Source organism: Molossus molossus, unplaced genomic scaffold, assembly GCF_014108415.1.
Source record: "Molossus molossus isolate mMolMol1 unplaced genomic scaffold, mMolMol1.p scaffold_m16_p_7, whole genome shotgun sequence".
Lineage (NCBI taxonomy): Eukaryota > Metazoa > Chordata > Mammalia > Chiroptera > Molossidae > Molossus > Molossus molossus.
In genome coordinates this window covers 29,290,469-29,314,871 of record NW_023425401.1, presented here as the reverse complement: position 1 = coordinate 29,314,871, position 24,403 = coordinate 29,290,469, and the positions used below count along the sequence as shown (strand labels likewise).

At 39.5% G+C, this 24,403-nt stretch overlaps 1 protein-coding gene, 1 long non-coding RNA gene and 1 pseudogene across 6 annotated transcripts in view; 2 read left to right on the top strand and 1 right to left on the bottom strand.

The window, feature by feature from the left end:
• UMAD1 (UBAP1-MVB12-associated (UMA) domain containing 1) overlaps nucleotides 1–24,403 on the top strand; it is a 237,189-nt gene that overhangs the window by 182,560 nt on the left and 30,226 nt on the right. The gene's annotated exons all lie outside the window — the stretch shown is intronic.
• On the bottom strand, nucleotides 472–23,560 carry LOC118619603. 4 transcript variants are annotated; one of them, XR_004957312.1, is made up of 5 exons: nucleotides 23,398–23,560; nucleotides 17,576–17,632; nucleotides 16,446–16,624; nucleotides 8,767–8,846; nucleotides 472–661 (listed from the first exon to the last, which is right to left on the bottom strand). It is a non-coding gene; the product is annotated as an uncharacterized LOC118619603 (long non-coding RNA). The 4 variants fall into 4 exon arrangements; XR_004957310.1 differs by having other exon boundaries at nucleotides 16,548–16,624; XR_004957311.1 differs by lacking the exon at nucleotides 472–661 and adding an exon at nucleotides 5,915–5,980 and having other exon boundaries at nucleotides 16,548–16,624.
• On the top strand, nucleotides 21,388–21,832 carry LOC118619602 (annotated as a pseudogene).

Below are 24,403 nucleotides of genomic sequence, written 5' to 3'. Positions count from 1 at the left end.
GATTTCTAAGTATCTTTTGATGTGTTTTGCCCCCGTTAGCAACTTAGTAAAATATTTTCTTGCACAAAATGAAGAAGCAGACAAATAAGTAAATGATAATTATCTGAAGACTTTCTTCAAACCAAGAATATTGTTAGTTCTTAATTTTAATGCCTAATTTTTAATATATCAAATCATGATTACATTCAGCAGTTGCTTATATTGTGCACTACACGACAAGTTACAGGTAATTACTGGAAGAATGTAAGATTCTTGAAAGCTGGAGTCTTCTCTTTTTCATTGCTGAAACCTCATTGCCTAAAAGTGATACAGTACGTGTCAAATAAATAGTTGTCAAAAGAAGGAAAAAAAACAATGGCAGTAGCATATCAGTTAATTGGTTCCTGGCTGGCCAGTACTGCAGTGAACTTGCAAGTCCAAAGTCAATGAAAGAGAATTTCAGCCCTGGTACACCATACCTACCAAAGACCCTGCAGAAATCATACTTGTGCAAAAGGTCCACTGAACCAGATCTGAAGAGGTACGCCATTTTTTTTTGTTGTTGGCTTAATCTTCATAGCTGTGAGCTGTTTATGTTTCTACACCTCCACCTCATGTCTGTTGACATTAAGAACCAAAATCAGTGTTCTGTGCTTCCAGCTTAAATAGTTGTAGTTTTTCTCTGAAAGAAAAATGGATTCAAATTCTGGTATAAGGTTATTTAGTCCCCAAAAGATCTGACGAGTAACTGCAGTTGTATCATTACCTAACTAAAACTTTATTAGCCTGGTTCATAGATGATACTTTCCTAGCTTTTTATCCAAGTGTAATTTTGAACCATCAGACCATTTCATTTATTCCAACAAGTACTTCTCAGACACCTATTTTAGGCGAGGCTCTGTTAAATGTTTTTCTCCATGTTTGAAATTTTCTGAGTTATTACTATGTTGAAGAATTGTGGTTAAAAAAAATTGTGTTGTACTTCTAAAACTTATCATTGCAAGATCAGGAAAGACAGTTGACCATAACTGAACTCTAAGATTGGAGGCTATAACCATGTCTTTCACAGGTAATGGTCACTCAAATGTTAGGGCGTCACAAAGCCAGCCATCAATTAACCAAAGGAATTAGTTAACCATACCACTGCTTTCCTCAGCCAAGTTAGGTGTTAAGGAGTTTTACTAATGCAGAAAGGTGGTCTGAAGGGGAGTAAGAGATCTCAGAATGATATAGCATGAGAATTATAAATAAATTGTGGCTAAAAGCATAATATGAGTATATTAAGGTTTTCTGATATATGTATGTTACTTAATCTTCATTATAAGTGATTAAGATGAATATTCTGTTTGTATCTCAAGATCTTTTTAGGTGTTGGTTATAATTCCACTAATTTTTTTGGTTTCCAGTATATTGCCTGGAATTGGCAGTCAAATCAAAACCCAAACTTGAAATTAAACTTCTCTAACAGTAAATGAGAAGAGAAGAAACAAATGAACTAGCATTTATTTTCTTTTATACTTTGTATATTCAGATTTGAAGATTAAATACTGGCACCTCTGTCACTAATTTTTCTCCTAATGATCATTCCTGCTTCAGCTCTTTAAAATGGTTTGTTGGGTTTCACTTTAGCATGCAAGCCCTTAAGCTGTCTTTTGTAGCTTCCTAAGGGCCGAAGAGCTTGTTAGCCTGGAATTTAGTGTATTTTGGTACTAATTTGTTTTTAGTTATTCTTTTCTTGATTTTTTGGAACTCTTTTCATGAGGAAACTCTATGATTCTTACCAGCTACTCATAAACCAGTTTGGATTTAAGAATTACATAATTCACTACTTTGCTATTTGAGTAATAGTGTTCCAAATGGCAAAGATGTGAATATTTCACCGAATCTTGAGGGATGTGGCTGATACTTAAATCCTCAGAGGAAAACTAAAACTCCTGAAATTTGTGATTGGATCAGAAATGTGGCCAAGGAAGACAAATAGTTTAATATGTAAATGCTTGCTATTAATAAAAGATAAGCATGACCTTCTTAGTGGAATAACTTTTCTTGTGTTTTTACTGTGTTCATTAACACAAAGAACAAGGAACCTCAATAGCGGCTTGAGATCTGTCTCACAGGAAAACATTAGGTAGTAATTAAGAACAAGGGTTTTTTTTTTGTTTTTTTTTTAGTTTGTGAAATTTTAACTAGACTGTCTAACATGCTCACTACCTGCCACATGTACCTACTGAGCCCTTGAAATGTAACCAGTCTGAATTCAGATGTGCTGTAAATATACATGCTGCGTTTCAAAGACTTGGTATTTAAAAAAATTGTAAAATATCTCAATACTTTTTATTGATTACACATTGCCCTGATAATATTCTGGATATACTGTGTTAATAAAAAGAGTATTAAAATTAATTTCACCTATTTCCTTTAACTTTTTTACTATGGCTGCCAGAAAATTTTAAATCACATGTGTGGTTCACCTCACAGTTTTATTGAACAATGCCAGTCTAATAGGTTTTAAAAAACAACCCTCAGTATGTATAGTAAATATTAGTTATTAAGAGTATAGCTGATTCAGCTCTTAACCTCTAGAACACTCAATCCTTTTGGAGAGCTGGAAAGCCCAGTCACTCTGCTTCCTTCAAGGGCCGCGGGCCAAAGCGCTATTCTTTGGAATTGCCAACCCTGATTCAGTTGGCTGAGAGCAATCGGTAGGTAGTTATGGAGGCAAGGCGCTGCTTTGTGGTTGTGCAGCCCCAGTGAATGAACCTACTGCTTCCCTCACGTCTACCTCTTCCCTGACGACTCTTCCATAGTTAATCATCGGTGAGACTTATGGTAGCATAGATCAAAATAATGCAGTTTTTCAAAGACCCAGTTTATATGTTTCCATCTACCATAAATTATGGTATGCCATAAATTATCATGGCTTATCTTATTTACAAACCTTGAATAATATTTTGTCACTTACTATATTACAGATAATATTCATAACCCAAAATGAGTTTTTGATTTTGTTCTTTCATACAAAACCAGCTGAAGCAGAAGCTACATGTTGGAGCTAGGAAGCAAGCATTTATTAATAGCCTTTTTTTTCCAGGGAGGTTTAACTATTTCCTTGTGGGGGGAAAAATCATATAAAATGTATGTGTGCTTTATTTTAAATTCTTTAATTTATGAACTGTTTGACACCAACCTAAAGGGTCTTGAAGCTCTGAAATAAACTAGAATGAAGTCACATTATGTTAAGCAGAGAGAGGCAGTTGAATAGACTTGGATAATAATAAAACCTGTAAAGGTCATTTTGTGAAGATAAATGTAATACTTGAATTAGTCATTTACTTTCTCTAAAAAAGTAATAAGTTAATTTCATTCCCCCAAAAAACCCTCCGAGATTGGAGGTTTTCTTTTTAACGCCTTTCATCTTAGGCAATCTTTTGTAAATCATGCAAAGGACCATACAATTAGCATGAAATGAGAGAGTGCTTTTAAAATTTGGTGAATAAGGGCTCTCTTTTCTCCAGCTGATATGCATGCAAGGTGGAGGTCTGTATCTCACCAGCAGACAGGGTATTTGCTATCTACCCTATAAGTAGCCCCCCGTTTATATCTGCCTCTTAATGAGGAAAGAGGTCTGGAAGTAATAAAAGTGAGCTTAAAGTGCATAAAAAATAGCCACAATGCTGTAGTGTGTGTAAATGCTGCAGGCTTGGACAGTTGGTCTTTTCACCTTGCCCTGGATTCCCAAGATGGCCCCTTTTCCTGGCAGTTAATTGAGGGCATTTTAGTAAGATCTCCATGAACATAAATTTTGGGGGGGCGGGGGAGGACGTTGTACCTGTCATTTATCATGAAAGTATGCTTTAACATTTCTTTTTCTAAATGCTATCTCTTTAGAAAAGTGTTTTTGCCTCTATATTGTTATGAGCTGTTTGCTTTTTAGAAATACTTGTCTTTGAGTTTCTAGTACTTACATTTGTATTCTTTCTGACAGAAGTAATAATATCCTGTCTTATTAATCAGGAGTGCCCCCTCCTCTGTTTTAAACGTGTTTTTAAATGATGAGATTCCTAATATTGTTAGGAAAGTTTTTATAACTTACTAGTCATTTATGCTCACATTCTTTTATTGTGCTGCATAATTCCTTCATATGTAGCTCAAACATTTCCAATTGCATACAAGAAATCATAATTCCATAAATAAGATAAATAAATCATTAGTTGAGCCAACTTTTCCCCTTTAAGGTACCACCATAACTAGGACGGCCAGATTTAGCAAATAAAAATACTGGATGCCCAGTTAAAATTGAACTTCAGATAAACAACAGATAACTTTTTTAGTGTAAGTTTGTCCCATGTGATATTTGGATCATACTCAGACTTAAAAAATCATCTACATTGGATCTATAACCTTAACTCGGCCCTCTTATGAACTCAAAGAACTCCCAAATCAGGTGAATTCTATGCTCAGCTCTTCTGCACAATGCTGTTTGCTGATCATCCTACCCCAGCTCAGTATTTAGATACCGTAATGCAAGTACAATCTTTGCAGCCTCATATACACATATACAAATATAAAGTATGTTTTCTGATTTATCTACATATTTTGGAGGCATACTCTATTCTCATGTTGCCTGCTTCTTGTTTTAAAAAGGAAAATGCTCTCTCTTTTTTTTTTATCCTCACCCGAGGACATTTTTCCATTTTTTGTACAGATAGAGTGGGAGGGAGAGAGAGGAAGGGAGAGAGAGAGAGAAACATCGACATGAATGGACACATCGAGTGGCTGCCACCCACACGACCAACCAGGGCCGGGGACAAACTGCAACTGAAGTACCTGCCCTTAGCGGGAACCGAACCCGGGTCTCTCTGGACCGCAGGCCAACGCTCTAACTGCTGAGCCAAACTGGCCAGGGCGAAAATGCTCTCTTATAAAGTGGCAATACTGATTCTGAAAGCTACAAAGACACCTGTAGCAGAATTGGGATTCTCCTCCTCACCCACCTCTGTTTTTGGTTCATTTAGTTTGAAATCTCTAGCAGTATAATTACAGATAAGAAATCTTTAAAAAAGCAAATTCAGAGAGAAAATGCATTTCCAGTATGCTTTGTAAATGTGGAGGGCAAGTAGCTGAAAAGTGACTTCCAACGTGAACACTGCTGTCCAGGGGAAAGATTTTAATTTCCCTTCCCTCTCTCATGTGCCCCCACCTTGCCCTCCACATAGCCACTCCTCATCTCTTGTCATTTGCGTTGTTACCAAGGTTTCCAGGAGACGATCCTCCCTGCAGCCTTGCTGCCTTCCACAGCCAGCAGCGAACCTGCCATACCACGGCTCACCTTCAGTGACTAACTTAGCAGTTCAGGGCCACACTGGTTAACATGACATCCAACGTCTTTCCTGATCTGGCCTCTACTTGATTGCCCTTCATCCTTTCCCTTCTTCCTTAGCACTTGATGCTACTGCAGTAACAAACATTTGTAGCGCCTCAACCATGCTTCTTCATATGTCCAGCTTTTTGTGCATTGTTCCCTCGGACTGCAATGGATGTCCCCTTTTATCTTCCTAGCAAAATCCCATTCATCCTTGAAAATCCTATAGGCATCATTGCTCTGTGAGGCTTTCCCTGACCACCACCCTTCACTCTCCTTAGAGTGGATCCTGCTCGCGTAGGTCAGCTTGTGTATATAGTTGTGGTGTTGCATCCATCACAGTGTATGGCAGTGGTTTATTTGTATGTCTGTCTCCTGTAGAGGGGTGCAGGGTTTTTTGAGGACAAGACATTATCATTGTCATTTCCAAATCTCTAGTTTCCAGCACAGGTTCTGTACCTTCTACCCCTAAGGCTGTCCATCAGTTTCTTTGGAGTGGGAATGGAGTCAGGGTTGGGATGGGGAGTGTAGGGGGCAGGAGAGGGAGGAAGAGATTCTTACTGCGGTAGCCTGGCATTGCTCCTCGCTTGACTAGTCTTCCTACCGGAAACCTTGTCTTGTGTTCTGTCCCCTCACGTCCTACCCAATCATGGAAGATAATTAATAAATTAATTCACAATGAGATATTCAATTATATTGATAGCTTGAAGTGTAACTCTTCTAAGACAGTATTTGCATTTTAACGGATGCTTTTAATCCCAGTCTCCAAAGAATGGATAATTCTGCTATGATATATATACTACATAGCAAGTACATACTTTATTATGGCAAGGAAAGGGTGGTTTTTTTTGTTTTTTTTTTAATCTTGGGAACTTTTAATCACCCCTCCAATAGTATTACCTAGGTGCTGCCGGTACATGGGTGAGTCAGGAATGACATCTGATGGCATAAATTATGGGGTTGTTTTTCTTCATCTGAGAATGTCCAGAGTTAGGTCAATGAGAGCCAGTATCATGACTCCATGATACCCTCCAAGTCCTAGACATCTGTCTTTCTGCTCCACACCTTTAATGTGTGGCTTCCATATACCAGGTTGCTTTTTTTTTTTTTTTGGTACATGTTTATATTCGTACAACACCATATTTCGAAAAGGATGAGGTACCTTAAAATGTATAAATGAGATTGTAAATAAAATTTTACATAATGCAAAAAAAAAACAAAAAAACCCAAAGGCTGAAAAGTCAAATAGAAGCAGAGACAGGTTATTTTCCCTGATATTTATGCCTAGAGCCCTTTATCCTACTACAATTCATTGTATTATCCCACTTGATTCTTAACACAGTCCTACAAAGTGGAAAGGCTAGGCTTAATTAACCCAGTTTTACAGATGAGGAAACTGTTAGGAAGACCTTAAATGATCTTCCCAAGTAAAAATTGGGACTAGATCTAAATTTCCTAACTTCTAGCCCAACACTCAGTTCCTGATGCCTGAGATACCGAGGCAGGAGAGCCCCAGGGGAAGAGGTTGGCCCACTGAACGCTTCTGTGGCCTGTCTTGAAGTTCCAGTCCCTCTGCTGCTTGCTGGCTCCCAGCGCCCCGGCCAGAGCTGATGCCATCCTCCACTCCAACTCATCCCACCAAGTCTCATTGAGACTCTCCTCTTAAATAGTATAGTAATTCTATATGTTTATCATGAAAGTAGCCCAATCTGGTTTTCAGGTCCCTCAGGGGCTAATTCTTGGCCGTTAGTACCAAGAATTATACATTTAGGATTAGACATATGTCTATGTTAAGACAAATCATGAACCAAAGGTCATAATTATAGGGAATGATGTTTTGGTCTCGGTAAAATAAAAATCCTTCTATTAACAGGGCTGTCTATACCCAAAGTGGGTGGGCACGTGTGGGGAGGCACTGCTGGGCGGTAGACTCCCTCGCCTGCTGCAACCTCGTATGGGCTCGGTGCCCTCTTGTCAGGGACAGGCCGGGCGGGGGTCTCCTTGGCTTCTACCAGTTGGATTAGATGCCTGACTCTGCTTCCAACTCCTCCAGACTTCAGGGGGACTCTTTTGTGTATGTGTATATTTTCTTACAAACTTTTTGCTATACATAAAAATAACATAAGTAAATATTGTGTTAAAACCCAGTTAGGTACATTTACACCATGGAACACCACTCGGCCGTAAAAATGAAGGAAAGCCCACCCCCCAAGTGAAATATGCCATCCAGAGGGGGACAAGCACCACACGACCCCACTCATGTGTGGAATCTAATGAACAAAACAAACCAACATACAAAAGAAAAAACCAATTAGGCTCTTTCTACTCGAGACCATATTATATTTTCCATTCGAGACCATATTATGTTGTTGTTATTACTTATCTCGGAAATGGCCGTGCGGGTGCCTGCTGCAACAAGCCCAGACCCCGTGACTGCTCTCGGGATGGCGGCTGCCTGTTGCGACCTTGCCAGGCTGGGTAGCTTGCCTGTCATATTATTATCCGGCCCCATAGCTGCATGTCATGACTTTTAAGGGATTCTAAGAGAATATGTTTTTTAAAATTGAATTTATTGGGGCTACATTGGTCAATAAAATTATGTAGGGTTAAGATGTACAGTTCTAGAATACATCTGTATATTGTTTCATGAGTTTACCACTCCAAGTCGCGTCTCTTTGCATCACCATTTGCCTCCCCCCTTACTCTCTTCTGCTTCCCCCCACCCCCATTTCCCTTTGGTAATCACCATATTGTTGTCTGAGGGGTTTTTCTGTTTTGATTTGATTTTTGTTTAATCTCTTCACCTTTTTAACTTAGCTCCCTACCCCCTCCCCTCTGACAGCTATGCGTCTGTTTCTATTTTGTTTGTTAGTTTATTCCATTCATTAGACTCCACATATAAACAAAATCACATGGCACCTCTGCCCCCCTCACTGCCCCCCCCAGCACAGTACTCCAGGTCTATCCATGCTGCCACAAAAGGCAAACTCTCCCTCCCTTCCAGGCCCTGGGGTTCTCCATGTGTTGATTACAACATGGCTGCTGTATCTCCAGCCACAGAAGATTGAGGCAAAAGCAAGCCCCCTTTAAATAACTTTTCCAAAAGCCCTGTCCAGTCGCCTTCCTTACATCTCATTGACTACCCCCACCAACAGCGATGGCCGGGAAGTGCTGTTACTGAGGCACCTGCCACCTAGAGAGCTATAACTAAGGAACGGGAGAGCCCACTGCCAGGCAACTTGTAATCTTACAACAGTTCAGATTAGGGCAAATAATCTGTTATTATTTGCCTTTATAAAATCATTCAAATAAAAATATTTAGAATGAAAAGTTTATATTAGTTAATATTATAATAGAATTTTCATTAAGATGTAATACTTTTAATGAAATATAAGGTCTTATAAGACTGTCCAGAAAATACTTACAGCATCCCCACTGTCTGTAGCGCTGTACCCAGTGCCAAGGAGATGGATGAATTCCTTTTGCCCTCAAGGGTTTCATCAGTCTAACAGCCCAGGACAGAAAGACACGTGAAAACTTAAATAATGGTATATTATAGCATATGACTGTGTTAATCCTACAGTAAAAACTAAATCATAATAGCATAGACTAAATTCTATAGGAGAAATTCAGAATTTAGAGTCATCACTATAGCTGCAGTGGCCAAAGAAGACCTTCCACAAAAGAGAGGATGTATGTAGATCTCTACAGGCAAACAAGAATGGCAGAGACGGTCCCCACGCCGGTGACTTGAACCACCTGTTGTTTGAGGATATTTATATTAATATATTTAATATACTCATATTATTTTAAATATTGTTCATACTTTAAAAACAGTACATGCATTTAAAGAGAAAATGTCAGTCCACTATCATAAATGCAAAACCACCTGTCAACTAAAAGGTAACAACAAAATGTTGATATTAAAATTTAAAAATACATAGTGAAGTAGAAGTAATGGTAAACCTCAACTGAATCAAGATTTTTAGAGGAGAAAATGGAACATTCTGTGGTCAGTCAGTGGTCAAGGGACAGCTGGCTTGATGGCATGTTGTTTAAGACAAAGGTGAAGTCCCACGTCCAGTAAGACCGTTCGGGTCCCAGTGCTAATGTAAACCAGCAGCAAAATTTCCAATTCATGTGTATATGAAGTTGGAAATACATAAATATATTTAACGCCATTTTTCTTAGGTTGTTTGTAGACTCAGTTTTTAACCAAAATAGTGTGGATGACTTTTGGGGGCCAAATGTTTGTTTCAGAAAGCCATTTTCAGGCCATTTTGAATGTAAAGTTATTGAATAATGTTTAGAAAGGGGTAGAACAGCCTGACCAGTGTGGCTCAGTGGATTGAACGTTGTCCCATGGACTAACAGGTCCCGGTTCAATTCCAGGTCAGGCCACATGCCCGGGTTGTGGGTTCGATCCCCATTAGGGGATGTGCAGGAGGCAGCTGATCGATGTTTCTCTCTCACATCGATGTTTTTCTCTCTCTTTTCCTCTCCCTCTAAAAAAAAATCAATAAAAACATTTTCTTTTTTAAAGTGGTAGAACAAAAGACTTCCTTTTCCATTTGCCACTGCCATGTTGTTTGGGGAAAGAACCTTTTGTCAAGTTCAGAGTATCTTCACTGAATTCTTCATTTGTGTTTACGACCCAGTGTTTCAGGAACCAAAAGGGTCTCGATAGCTGCTGGCTGCGCAAGTGGCTGGAGGAGGTCAGGAGCCGGTCCCCACAGCTCTGGCCTCGGCCTAGCACTCGGCGACAGTGACAACCAGTATTTCTGTCTCTTCAGCTGAGCTTAGGTGCTGTGCCAAGTACAGTGCATGCGTGATGATATGTTAGTTTTTCCATAATTAAACAAACTGACATTCAGAAACGTGAAATGACTTGCCCAGGTCACTTAGCTACCATGTGGCTCAAACTTGAATTCAGATGTACTGGACTCAATCCAGAACTTAACTGCCAAGTCCCTGAGTCAGAATCAGGGTCACAGGTCTTCCTCAGGTTCCCAGAGCCCCTGGTTCTGAGCTCACTGCAGCTGGGTCAACCCCCAGGGAGCCCATCCCTGCTGACTCCTGTGTACACGCACGTGCTCACATTTGCAGGGCTGAGAGGTTGCCACTGAAGGCTTTGATCTAGGAAAGAAAGGATACAGCCCCTAACCCGTCTTGCTCTTCACTGTGCCTTTTGTCTAGCCCATGAAGCTTTCCTGAATCCTAGCCCCCCGGGGCGCCTCCTCCTCCTCAGCACTCATAGAGTCAGTGGTGCAAACCCTCACTCCGCAGGAATCACTGGCCAGACTAGAGGGAATTATGACTAGAAGTCGGTTGGCCTAGATCATCTAGGGAATTGAAAATGAAATCTAAAAGTTTGACCTCCATTTTGTATGTGTTAGGAGGTCACTGACAATAATGATATTTTTTAATCAGGGTAGATAAAAATCAGCGATTTTCCTTCAAAACACTATTATAAAGGGTAAAATTTCCAATTGTATTATATTGACCATAGTCATGTCACCTTCCATGGAAATGTGAGTCATTGCAATACGTCCCAAACATGTTCACGTTCTATCGAGAGCAGTTCTTCGCATCAGCACTAGTGAGAACTTGGCTTTGGTAGAGCAGCGAGCAGTTGTTCATAGCAACAAATTTGGTGATTATGGTAAATTATTTAGGAAGTATATTTTTCCTGACGAAATTTTAAAATTGTCATTTCATGAACAGCAATCCCTTACACACCTGCATTTAACAAGTAGTCTGGTACTAACAGCAGTAACTGTCTACAGGTTTGGGGAACAGGTGATTTCTATTTGACTTTAATTTTTAAATGTATTCATTTAGCAAATAATTTTTAGGCATCTACTTTGATCATAGTTTTGCATCATCCCTGGTCATGTGGGTGGGGGATATGAAGACTCAGAAATCTCTATGCAAATCACAGAAATCTCTGGAAACAGAATTAAAGTTCATTTTCTTTTTTATGAATGTAAACAAACAGAAAAGGAAAATGCTGAAACCTGAACTAGAAATATAACCAGTCTCATACCATGGGTCTGGCTGACAGCTCATTCCATTTTTATTTTAACGAAAGATACATTTCATGTCCTGGTATAATTTTAAAAAACAAGTTTACATACTTTTCATTGATGCAAAAACAGTATCACACAAAAGTGTATGTTAATTTTCTTGACACTAGCCCTAATAAAACAGGAGGAAAAAACATGCAGTATCAGCCTCTGGGTATCTTTGGTCAGGTAGGATTTAGGGGCTCCAGTCATGCGCAACTCATCTTTTTCCTGACATTTAATTATTCATTAAGTCCTGTCAGAGAGCCTCTTGTTTGTCCTTTCCTTTACCTCTCCTATGCCGGGACCAGAGATGCGACCCTTATCACCCCTCATCTGATTTATCACAGAGCCTCCTGACAGATCTTTCTTCCTCCTGACTTTTGCCTTTCTGGTCTATTCTTTACATGGTGTCAGGCATTTATACTTAAAAAAAGAAAGTTGTGTTCCCATCTTCTCCACCCCCTTCAAAAATCTAGAGTTACCTGTACTTAGCATGGCATTTGCCAGTGGGGCTGGAGTTCTTGCCAGGCCCGTCTAGGACTGCATTCCACCTGGTCCTCCATGCTAGCATCTCCATCCCCTTCCCAAACACGCCTCGTGCTTGCATAGCTCCCTCCTGGGGGGCTGGCTGGCTGCCTGGCGTGTGGAATGTCCCTTCCAAGGCAGCCACCAGGGAGCTCAGCCCTGACCGTCAAGCCCGCCCAGAATGTGCTTCCCCACGCTCCCCCGTCGGAAGTCAGTTCTCCGTTTTAGGCACTCCACCTGAGATTGATTTTTACTCCTGGTAGGCGTTCTTAGAAGTTTGTTACATATTCCAGTGCCTCTTTTTTTTTCCACCTTTTCTTCTTTCTTCTTTCTTCTTTCTTCTTCTTCTCCTGCTCCTGCTCCTCCTCCTCTTGCTCCTCCTCCTCTTGCTCCTCCTCCTCCTCCTCCCTTCCTCCTCCTTCCTTCTTTCTTTTTTTGTAACATGTGTCTTTCTTTTATGCTCTGGGTACCCAGTAACTTTGAGCTAACTTCAAAGTGTAAAACACAGTCATACTGATTCTCATTTCCAGCATGTTTGGTTTCTAATTTCCTTGTCCCTGACTTTCTTTTGCAGTGTTTTCTTTATTCTTCTATTGGATATTGCCTCAAAACCTTTGTAGAGCCCTGGCTGGTTTGGCTTAGCAGTTAGAGCGTTGGCCCACAGACCAGTGAGCCGCAGGTTCGATTCTGGTCAAGGGCACGTACCTCGGTTGTGGTTCATCCCTGGCCCTGGTTGGGTCGTGCAGGAGGCAACCAGTCGATGTGGCTCTATCATATCAATGTTTCTCTCTCTCCCTCCCTCCCTCCCACTCTATCTGATGATAAATAGAAAAATATCCTTGGTGAGGAATAAAAAATAAAAATAAAAAACCTTTGTAGGGAGAGAGTACGATTTGAGTGGATACAAGTGAATGCATGGACCAGGCATCTGTGAAAGCAGGAAGTGTCCTGCTCACCTTTGTGTTCCAGCATGTGTCTTCACGGGGTAAGTGAACTGAAAGGGAGCATGTCTCTCTCTCCACATCTTTATAAGTGTCTGCACAGAGAATTTATCATCAGTTCTGATGAATAAGAAAATCACTCTGACATTTTCTGGTGTGGATATGAGAATATCTGCTTTAATTATAAAAAATAAAACAATCCTTAAAATGTATACTTTGTTGTTGTTAGAAATGAACCCTCATATTTCTCTCATTCTCAAAGAAGGTATTAAGGTTACACAAATACTAATGGTGCAGTACTTATGCATTTATAAGGAAATTTATTTGTATTAAGTTAGATACTGTGGATGCACCTGACTAGCAATTTGAATTGAGGTGCCACTGCTGTCACTCTGCTGAAGTCCCCTACCTCATGTCTGCATGTCCAGTGTGTCCTCTTCATGCCACAGCCAGAACATTCCAAGTTTCCATCTCTTACAGATACTTATTCTTACATATTTTTTAAAAGTACCAACCACAGGGGATGCATTGCTTTCTTTTCTGTTCTTTTTTAAATTATCTTAAATATTTGATCATAACATCAAACCAAGGAACAAAAAGTTCTACTTGTTAGCTCCATTCTTGATGTGTTTTATGTTCCTTTGAATAAAAGAAGTCAAAGTAGTCTCTAAATCACAGGCCAGTTTGGACCATTCTGAAATTTGATTACTTAGTTTTGCATTAGTTTTAGGCTTATTTTGCTGATTATATGAACCAGACTCTTCCCTGAACCTCCCTGGTGACCTGGGCCAGTGTGCAGAGCTGGGGATTGGGAATTTCCATTCCCTCCATGGCTTTTGACAATTACCTAACTTGCCTGTATTTCCTTATTGACACCATTGGGATAATCGCCTTTCATACCTCATAGGAGTACTGTGAGATTAATTAATGTTTGTGAAGTGTTTTTTAGATCACAATGAAAGGTATTTATTAATTTGTAAGTTTGTGGTATTACTATAATTATTAGTAGTATTAGGGATAGTTGTTTAATACAAATTTTAATCTAAGTGTAGTGTCATATTTTCAAAGGACAAACTCTTTCTTTGTGGCCAGATGTGGATACAATTAACCCTTTACCCTTTATTTTGAAGATACAATTAGCCAATTGTGTATGCAATTAGACATGTATGCAGTTTTTGCCAGAACAGCTAATTACAGCCTTGGTAAAAGTCCTTTTGAAAGCGCTGGCCCTTTGAATCTGGACTGCCCCTATCTCTGCAATAAGCCATTTGTGCTAAGCATGTTTGGGGGCCGTGGAGTCTCCTGAATATTGAAGAATTGCTTTTGCGGTTACTGGAGGATTTTACTTTCTTGAAGCCATAGCTTTGTATTTTGCCATCAAGCCTAAAAAAGCCTTTCACATAGTTCTGGTTTCAAAGGTTTTATTGATTTTTCTTAATCTTGACAGTCAGCTGAAAGATTTTCCACAGACTGCATTTTGTGAAACAGGTTTTTCTTTTGTAATTTTTTTCGTCTCCCTTGAAAACTCCATTTCCTTTCTGTCTCTGATCCAAACATATCATCTCATATTCTCCTTACTCAATAGTGAGTGAGAAACAGATCAGTACTGATCCCCTCTTCCCAGATATGGCCTTGTGACACCATTTTACAGGGGACTTTTAATCACTATAATGCAAATTCTATTTATACAGAAGAGTAGAAAGAACAGTGAAGAGACAGGGAAGATATGGTTATATCCATTTGTCTCCACTGATATACTGTTATTAAGTGAAAGGGAAATGTTCACGGCTTTTAATGGTAAAGTTTTAAAACAGCCTCTTTTAAGATGTCTCTCCTCTTCAACACTCCTCAGCATTGATAATCCTTGAACTTGACTTTGTAAAAGGCACCATCCACCACCACGGGAGACTGAGAGATGAGCAAAGCACACTTGTCACCTTCTAGGAGCTTGGGATAAAGTGTTGAAGATAAGAAAGGGGCGCAGGTCTGCAGAGTGCATTAAGGGCTGTACACACTGGGGTAGCAATGGGGTGGGAATCACACGGATCAAGGCACCAGCAGAAGTTTCTTATAAGCCGTACTGGAGATAGGACCAGAAGGATAGGTCAACTTTTGATAGACAAGAGGGAACATTTTTGTCTGAGTCAAGACCTGAGCTGCTAAAACGGAGGCAGGTTCAGGGAAGAGTGATTGGTTTTGCTAGCGTTGTGGTGACCTTGAAAAGGAAGTGCCAGGAGATAAGACTGGACAGGCAGCTTGCAGTCACAGTGTGGAGGGCCCTGGAACGTAGGTAGGAGAGTATGTACTTCATTCAGCTGCCAACGTGAAGCTACTATAGGTTTTGATGGAGTGATATGACCAGAGCCAGGCTTTAAAATCAAGCTGGCCCCAGCACGCCAGATGACGTGCCGTGGAGACAGACTTGAGGAGAGTTGGTTGCACTGAGAGATGATGCCAAAAAGAAGACCAGAGTCATTTCTGGGCTATTTAGCACTGGGAGTGAAGAACAGAGTTATTGTACACTTGAGACACACTGTGGAGTTACTATTTCTTCATATTGGCAATTGTCCTGACACAGAGGTGAAGGACAGGAAGGAGGTGGGTCAAGATGACTGGGATGAAAGAGGGAAGTACCTTTCCTTGAAATAGGGATGTGTGGGAGAGGGGCAGATGTACGAGAACTAACTTCTGGGAATTACCACACCATGGCATGTTTATACACATAGACGAGAGAGAAGATTAATTCTAGATATCCAATGTAATGTTTCCAGTAAGAATAGTGGGGAAGACTTACATTTTCTCTCAACAACAAAAAAATCTACTCATATTGCTAAGGCATCTTATTAACATGGCAAATGAGAGAATATAAACAGTAGGCTTGAAGGAATTAAATACATTTCTTGGAGCCTATTGACCTTTATAGTATGAAAAACTAATTGGAAGGCTATACATATATGTTAAATGTCCAAAACACAGCTCTGTGTATATGCTTAAAAGTATCTTTGACGGTTACTTTTCCAAGTTTCTATTTGAAACACTTGAAATGAAGAAGCCAGAGCAAAACAGTATTCGCCTATCTAATCTTAGGAAGGTCTGTTCTCCATCTCCTTCTGTCAAACACTGGTTTCCAAGGAGATTCTATGGATAATTTATCATGCCACCAGTCTCAAGAATGTGGAGCTGTACCCAAGTAGCCCTAACATCCCTAGATAACCTGACATGATTGTCATCCATAAATTTCCTATCCTCTTTCCAGCCTCATTACATTTTCAGGCTGTATCATGTGTGTCACTGAATAATAAATCTCATAATTTAGGGAGATATTGCCAATTATTAAACTTCTCAGCCTTCATTTGTAAAATTAAAAGTCTGTAATCCATATGGTAGATGCTCTATGCAGATAATTTCAGTTGCCTTTTTCCTCAAGTAATTGAGGCATTATGGGAAGACTGTAAGCTTAGGAATAATATCTAGTTATCTTTCCTGTAAAATGCAAATAATGAAAATGTATCCAGTTGCTCAGGCTGAATCTTTGGAGTTATGCTGGTTCCTCTCATTTCTCATACCTACAGCCAATCCAACAGCAAATGCTGTGCCTTCGGATCCATCTGGAATCCATCACTTCTTGCCCCCTTCACTGCCCCCTGGGCCCAAGCAACTGTCCTCTCCTACCTGGATTACTGTAGTCACTTCTTCACTTCCTGCTTCCATGGTTGCTGCTCAGCAGGGTCAAGTAACAGTGTCCAAACCTGTAGAGAATTTTCATAAAAATGTATTTGAGCCAAACAGAGGCTAAGCCTGGAAGCAAGATCTCAACAGATTGAGAAAAAATGCTTCCTGGAGTAGCAGTATGCAGCTTCCTGTATGCATTTGGGATCAAGGAGGGAGCTGTAAGGAGGATTATGTGAAGGTGGAAGAAACCAAGGCAGGGATTGTATTACAAAATAGTTAACAAGATTATGTGCTCTCTAGAGGGTGGTTTTTCTGGAGGGGTCTGAAAAGAGGCATTCCAAAGATGAACAGAAACAAGGGACAGGCTTACTTAAGGCAGAGATAAACCTTTTACTAAAATAGTAACTGCCTGGGGCATGGCTACTCACCATGACCTGTCCAGTTAGGAATTTATGATCAGATCATGCTTTGAGGGTACTTTCCATAGAACCCCTGTTTCATCCACAGCAGTCTATTCTGAACTATGCAAAAGACGCAGTAATTTCTTTTCAAACCTAAAGCAGATCACTTTAGTTCAAGTCAGACCTCGAGGCCCTGCACCGTCTGGTCTCCCAGTAGCCCCTTGTCATACTCCCATTTCTGTTCACCGCTTCCTGGCTGTTCGTCCTCCTCCTGCAGAGCCTTGGCATTGGCTGTCCTGGCTGGGAACACCCTTCCCTCATCTGCAACTGTTTCTTCAGTTGTCATCTTCTCAGGAAAGCCTTTCCTGCCTAACTTCATTTATTGTAACTCTCCATCCCTCCTTTCTGCTTTATTTTTCTTCATAGTACCTATCATCCTCTACTGCTCTACAATGTATTTCACTTAATTTTATTGTATGTCCTTCCCAGTGCTTATAACAATGTCTGGCAATAGTGGAAGTGCTCAGGAAATATCTGCTGAATGAATGAACAGAGCCATACTTGTAGACATGATTATTAAATGCAGTTACTTATCAGAACAACACATATTTGCTCAATAAACATTACCTTCATTTTCCCCCTTTCATTTTCTAAGGCATAGCGTATAGAGTTGCATCCGGCATTCTGAAAGCAAATTTAACATTGTTTTTGTACAGAAAAGTTACGGTCATTTAACATGTGGTGGTATAACTATAATGTGCTGGTGCATTCAGAAAGCATGCTTCCATTTTTCTGGCCACTCATTCAGGCTTAGGAGATCTTCCTGCAATTTGTCTGAGATTGTATTACTGAGAAGGTATTAGATAAATCTGACATTTACAAAAATGTTAGACCTGTCTTAGTAATGGTTTCCAGACACTTAAACATAACAGTTTCCATTTAGATAAATTTGTATCTATTTCAAATTTTTATTTCAGCTCCACAAATTATTTTTCTAATAGCTTTTAATGAAGAAAGTTAGTCAAAGGCTTTTTTCCCAGTGGAAGTTAAGTAAGAACTTGTCAGTAATGATTGGTGTCTGACTAAACAATATATGCCTACTTAGAAAATATTTTGTTGGGTACAAACTTATTTTTGTGTATATAAAACACATACATATACATTCAAGAGGGTAAATTCCTTAAATACTTTATCAAAGGCTATTAGGAGTGTATTAGTCACTCATCTTCATTGTAATTCTGTAATTTCTGTCTGTATTCCTGTGCTTTTGTTTTGTATATGTTGATCCTGGTATTTGATGTAACAAGTTTTGTGACTTTTATATTTCATTATGAATTTTGTCTTTTATTAACAACAAAAATATCTTCTCTATACTTTAAAAGTATTTTGCTGTTACTTTTAAATGACATTTTTATTGTAACCTTAGCTTTCTTGTTTACCTTTTTATATTTAATCTGCCTTTGAGATTTGTAGTATTCATTTATTCATTCATATTTCACTGATTGATATGACATATATTTACTGAGCTCCGACACAGGCATGAATAAGACAGCCATGGTCCTTTCTTATGGAGCTTAATTCTAGTACAGAGAACTGGGCAGTAAACAAATAAAATAATTTTACTAGTGATAAGTGCTGTGAAGAAAATAAAGTAGAATTGTGTGCTAGCAAGACAGGCAGCATGATAAGATAAAATTCTTATCTTTTAGGAGATTGTCCTTCAACAAAGGGATTTAAAACACATTGAAATTGCTGATCTGTGTGATGTTATATCAGTTATCTTATGTTTTCTGGGATTTTGCTACCTTTTAATACTTTGTATTCTTTGATTCCTATGGATAATATCTGTTTTGTTTTTTAATCCAGTGATATGGAAGATGTTTTATTTATAGAAATGGTTATTTTTAACATTCTTAATCTAAATTTTGCTTAACGGTCAAATCCAAAAATTACATCTTTTGTGGGGTTTTTTTTTGTAACATGTAATCCTCCTCTCTCCTTCTTACTTAGTCGTCATTATTAATCTGGTTTCACATCCACAATTACACTGATTTACCTCTATATTTAACTGCATTTAATGCTTATCATCAATCTTTACACAATAATTTTATTTTCCTAAATTTCTTAATTTTCATGTTAAACATCTTTTGCATAAATATTTTAAGTGGATTAGATATAGTTTTAAGTTCTTGTATATTTAAACTGGTTTTCTGCTGTCTATCACACATGCTATTTTATATATATGTGCATACATACATAATCTACATATACTAATATGAATATCAGTATAAAAAAGAAGAAAATCCTGCCATTTTCAACAACATGGATGGACCCCGAATAAGTAAAATAAGTCAAAGACAGATACTGTATGACCTTCCTTATGTGTGAAATCTGAAAACAACAACTACAAAAACACAACAACCCGAACTCATTGAAACAAGAATAGATTGAGGGTTACTGGGGGGGAGGGGAGGTGAAAATGAGGAGCTGCTAGCCAAAGGTACAATCTTCCAGTTAGAAGATGAGTAAGTTCTGGGGATCTAACACACAGTATGGTGACTAAAGCTAACACTACTGTATTGTATATTTGAAGGTTGCTAGGAGAGTAAATCTTAAAATTTCAACACACATGTAACTATGTGAGGTGATTGAGATGTCAGTAACCTTATCGTAATCATTTCACAATACATATGTATACCAAATCATCATGTTGTACACCTTAAATTTACACAGTGTTATATGTCAGTTATAATTCAATAAAGCTAGGGGAAAAAAGAGTAGCATTTACTTCCTAGTGAGTAAGGGAGAGGAATGGAGGGTTAGGAGTAAACCTTACAGTTACTAGTAATGTTCTGTTCCTTAAACTGAGTGGTGAAATACAGGTGCTTGTTGTAATTCATTCTTTATGCTTATGTATATTTTACTATTATCTCCTCCTTATTTAATCAGTGAAATGAAATACACAGTGGGGATGGGGTAAGGAGACATCAAGGATGGGCACTTTTCTGAGGCATTTTACTTTTAGAAGAACAGAGCAATACAGCAATCAGAAGAGGCAGATGTGTGTAAAAGATTTAAAAAAATAAATGATGCTGTACCATGTTGGACACTAATAGGAGTGATCGAGTTAGAGAAGTGAAAAGTCATAATGAAGAGATAGAAGGGGTAGTTTCAAGGACAAAGTTCTTGAGAAGTGATACAGGGTACAAAGGAATGGCTTGGCCTTTGGGGCAGTTCAATTTAATGGGGGTAGGGGGAAGTATAGGGTACAGTTGCAAGTAGGTTGGTAGATTTGTTGGTGGGAAGTCGAAGATGATCTCTGGAGATTTCTTTGTGTGCCTTTACACTCTTACCCTCCAAAGAAAAAGCTGTTAATCAAGGTAAATAATACTATTTAAAGCTAGTGTGTTTTTGTAGATACCTGAGTGAATTTGCAAGTGGCGGTGTCACTAAAGAATTCAAGGAATCCCACTAGGTATAAACTATCAGCATAACATAAGTAATCTTATTTTTGTATTATTGCATACAAAACTGTTTTCATTACAGATTCACTGGATCACTGGAAAGTTGGCAGGCAAACATCTTAAAAATATATAATATCAAAGAAAGAATTGGGAGATATTCCCACCTGGAACATTCTGTATTAGTTCTGTCTTATTTTGAAGAAGGAGATACAACTCTGTTTTTATCCAACCAGATTTTAGTTTGCTATAAAGAGACATAGCCCTTTATGTTTTGTTCCCAATCCTCTCTGTCCTCCATGATAGTTCTTGTCAGCTTGTATTATAAATTAATAAAAGAGCTAATTTAAAAAAACTATCACCTGATTCAGGAAGGCATACACTTTTCTCCATGGACGTGCAGAAAACAAAAACAATGATGACAGGGCTTGATAGTGATATTTGGCAGTATTGCATGTAATTTCTGAATAGTGTCTCATTGGCATGTTAGCTAAGCAAAGATAGTAAACTAAAGTTTATGTTTTATAAACCAGTCATCTTCTGAATACTTGCAACTGTGTTTCTATCTCCATTTCACATTGAAATTCCCAACTATTCATTTACTAAGGGCATGATGCTGAGTGACTTAGCTGTGTGAGCTCCAGGTCTCTCTGTCTCTCTCCCACTCCCTTCTTCACAGGGGAGTTTTCAGAAGCAAGTGAGGTTATGGATGTGGAAATACTCTGTAAATTAGAAATTGATGCATGTAATGGTTTTTGTAGTCATCGTTCAGTTTTTGTTGTGATTTTGCTACATTTCTAATTTAAAAGGTGGATCTTAAACTTATTTTGATAACCATAACCAAGACCTAGACTGGTGTAAAACTAATCTGGCATTACCAATACGAGCATAAGTCCTTAGGACATTTATAACTTTTTATTGTGATCCGTCAAAAATTTAGAATAATTATTTAAAATATATAGTATATCATCTTTGCTGAGGGTCACATTGAGCTGCGAGCCGCCTCAGGGGCGTCTTTACAAGTCAGCAACATGGCAGAGGACATCAAGACCAAAATCAAGAACTACCCAACTGCTCCTTTTGACAGCCGTTTCCCCAGCCAGAACCAGACCAGGAACTGTTGGCAGAATTACCTGGACTTCCACCGCTGTGAAAAGGCATTGACTGCTAAAGGGGGTGATGTCTCTCTGTGTGTGAATGGTACCGGCGTGTGTACAAGTCCCTTTGCCCTATGTCCTGGGTGTCGGCACGGGATGACCGCCGGGCAGAAGGCACGTTTCCTGGGAAGACTGGAACTGGCTGCACCTCACCTGTCCTCTGTCCTCCATCCTTCCCCCGTGGAGGTGAAGGGCGGCCTCAGTACATCCCCTAGGATCCTGGAATTATGGCTTAACTAATAAATACTTGTTGGAAAAGTGAAAAAAATAAAATAAAATATATAGTATTATATTTTCTGATAACCTGCGGGCATTTCCTTGATTGTATTGAGTAAAAGACAGCAAGGCAAATATGTCACAGAGAAGAAAGTCCAGTATCTGAAGAATGCTGTTACTACCCTAGGGACCAAGTCGAGTACATCTCTTACTCAACATACCTTCTTCGGAAATCTTCGTCTCTGGAGGTCCATTGTTGTTTCTTTCTGTCTTTCCTGAGAAAGTACTTTTTCCCCCCATTCAACAAGTATTTCCTAAGCACCTGTTCTATGCCAGGCATGGTTCTCGGGATGGAGATAAAATTACAGTTATGAGCAGCACAGACATGGTCCCTGGCCTCTCAGAGCTCCCAGTCTGTGGGGGCTAAAGACAGTTACAAAAACCCTATACAGTCTGTCCTATGACAGCGAAGGGGGATGTCAGGGGCCAGCATCTGGCAAGTGGAGTCTTGCCATTTCGTAGTTGGTCCAAAGGTAGTGGGTTATTGTTAAGCTGATTAATATTGCCATTTCTTAAATGTGATTCTTTTTAAGATGGCCCATCGCATACAGCCGGCCTTTCAAACAGCAGTCTGGGTGCACAAATTTAAAAGTCTATATAGTAAGTCTGTTTTGCAGAATCTAAATAAAGCCTTACCACTTTAAGAAGGAAACGCACAAGATGCCATGTTAAGCCCCCTGCTTTTAAAGTCGAGCACATGACTGCAGAGTCTGGAAAAGGTCAGTTGCTTTGGCCTGCAGGTTCCTGTCCTGGCTCACACTTGTCTCTTCCTGAGACTCACTGCCCAGAGGAACCCTCTCCTTGGCCCAGTCAGGTGTTCGTTGGGTGCTTCGAGAACTAAAAAGACTGCTAAAGACTGACAATTCTTCTGAGAGGAATGGAAAAGCTTATTTTAAAATGGAAGATCCTCAGACCTTCTGCTTGTGTCCAGAGCTTTCTGTACATTTGATTTCTTTGACCAGCCCGTGCATGGAGTGGCGATGAGGAATACTGTTCTCAATCTCACATGCAGAAAACAAGCGAAAGGAGGTCAAGTAAACTGCCTGTAGTTGAGGAATGTAATAGTATCTCATAATTTATTGTGCTGTATGTTTGAATTGAGTTCAGACCTGTTCATGAATACGGGACTAGTAGGCAGGAGAGTCTTGAGAGCCCACGGAAAAAGACTGAACAAAAGGGTTGCTGTGTTTTCTATAATGGGGGCATTCCTTACCACCTCATGTTTCTCAGATAAAACCCTTTCCATCAAGGAAAAAATTCTAGCTTTGGAGCCAGACTGACCTAGGTTACAACCCCACTTCCACAGTTTCCTGAACTGACATTACTTGAACAGTGAACGTGCCACAGGCTCAATCATGGCAATTCAATAGTTCCCCCCAAACTTAGCAGGGTGTCTCTCCCTCAACACACACAAAATTTTATAAGTTGAAAATTGAGGTTTGCTTACAGGAGTAAACTGGGTGAGATACAAGTTCTTGGTTTAGGACAAACTGGTCCTTTCCTGCTTGCCAGGGGGCAGGAACAAATGCTTTCATGTAATTCACGAAATACTTACCCTACATTCACAGCCTCCATCCGGCCGACTGAATAAAAATGCATGGCTGAAGTCGCTTTGCTGACCACTCTGGTTCTCTCTCCTTCATTTTTGTAAGAGGTTGACACGGCTTTCCCAGGTGGCCATTATGTGGTCACGTGCAGACAGGATTGCTGGGGTTCCTTCACCTGAATGGCAAAGTGGGCACTTGTTGACAAGAGGGCGCACATTGTGCACAGTCCAGAGTTTGCCTTCAGCAAGCTCCATGCCACAGTCTCACTCTTTCTCCTCTCAAGGTACAGCTCCAGATTTGAATTGCATCTATCATTTAGGACCTGGTTGTTTTCAAGTGGCTTGCCGAACTATGCTTCTGTCAATAACTTCCCAGGTGTTTTGTTAACACCTCTTCTAAGAGGAACCCAGGTGCATTATCCAATAGTGACTGCTGGTGTTAATTCCTCCCCAACATCACTCGGTCACTGAGCTGTCATTAATTGATGTTCACGTCAAAACGCAGCTTTTCTGTTGGTGTGACTTCACCTAGCATGTGATTATCTGGATTTTTAAAAATCTTTTTTCCATGTTTGTTCAGACTATAACAATGCAAGGCTGAATTATAAATAGGTAAATATTTTCTTGGGAATGTACCCTCCATAGGTTTCTGATCCCTACTCCCCAAAGTCATGTAAGATGCTAGTGATCCAACCAATAGGATAAACTCAAACTCATTCACATCACATGTTAAGGACCCTTTAATTTACTATTTATAGCCCATATTTTTCTAAAATTTTTCAGTTTGCACTGAGTTTAATTTGTCAATTTGTTATCTTTCTAATATATGTGAATATGAGAGAGAGGGAGAGAAACATCAATTTGTTATTCCACTCATTTATGCATTCACTGGTTGTTTCTTGTATGTGCCCTCACCAGGAACCAAACCCGCAACCTTGGCATATAGGGACAACACCTAACCAACTGAGCTACCCAGCCAGAGTGATTTATATTTTCAGTCATTGAAAAACATGGA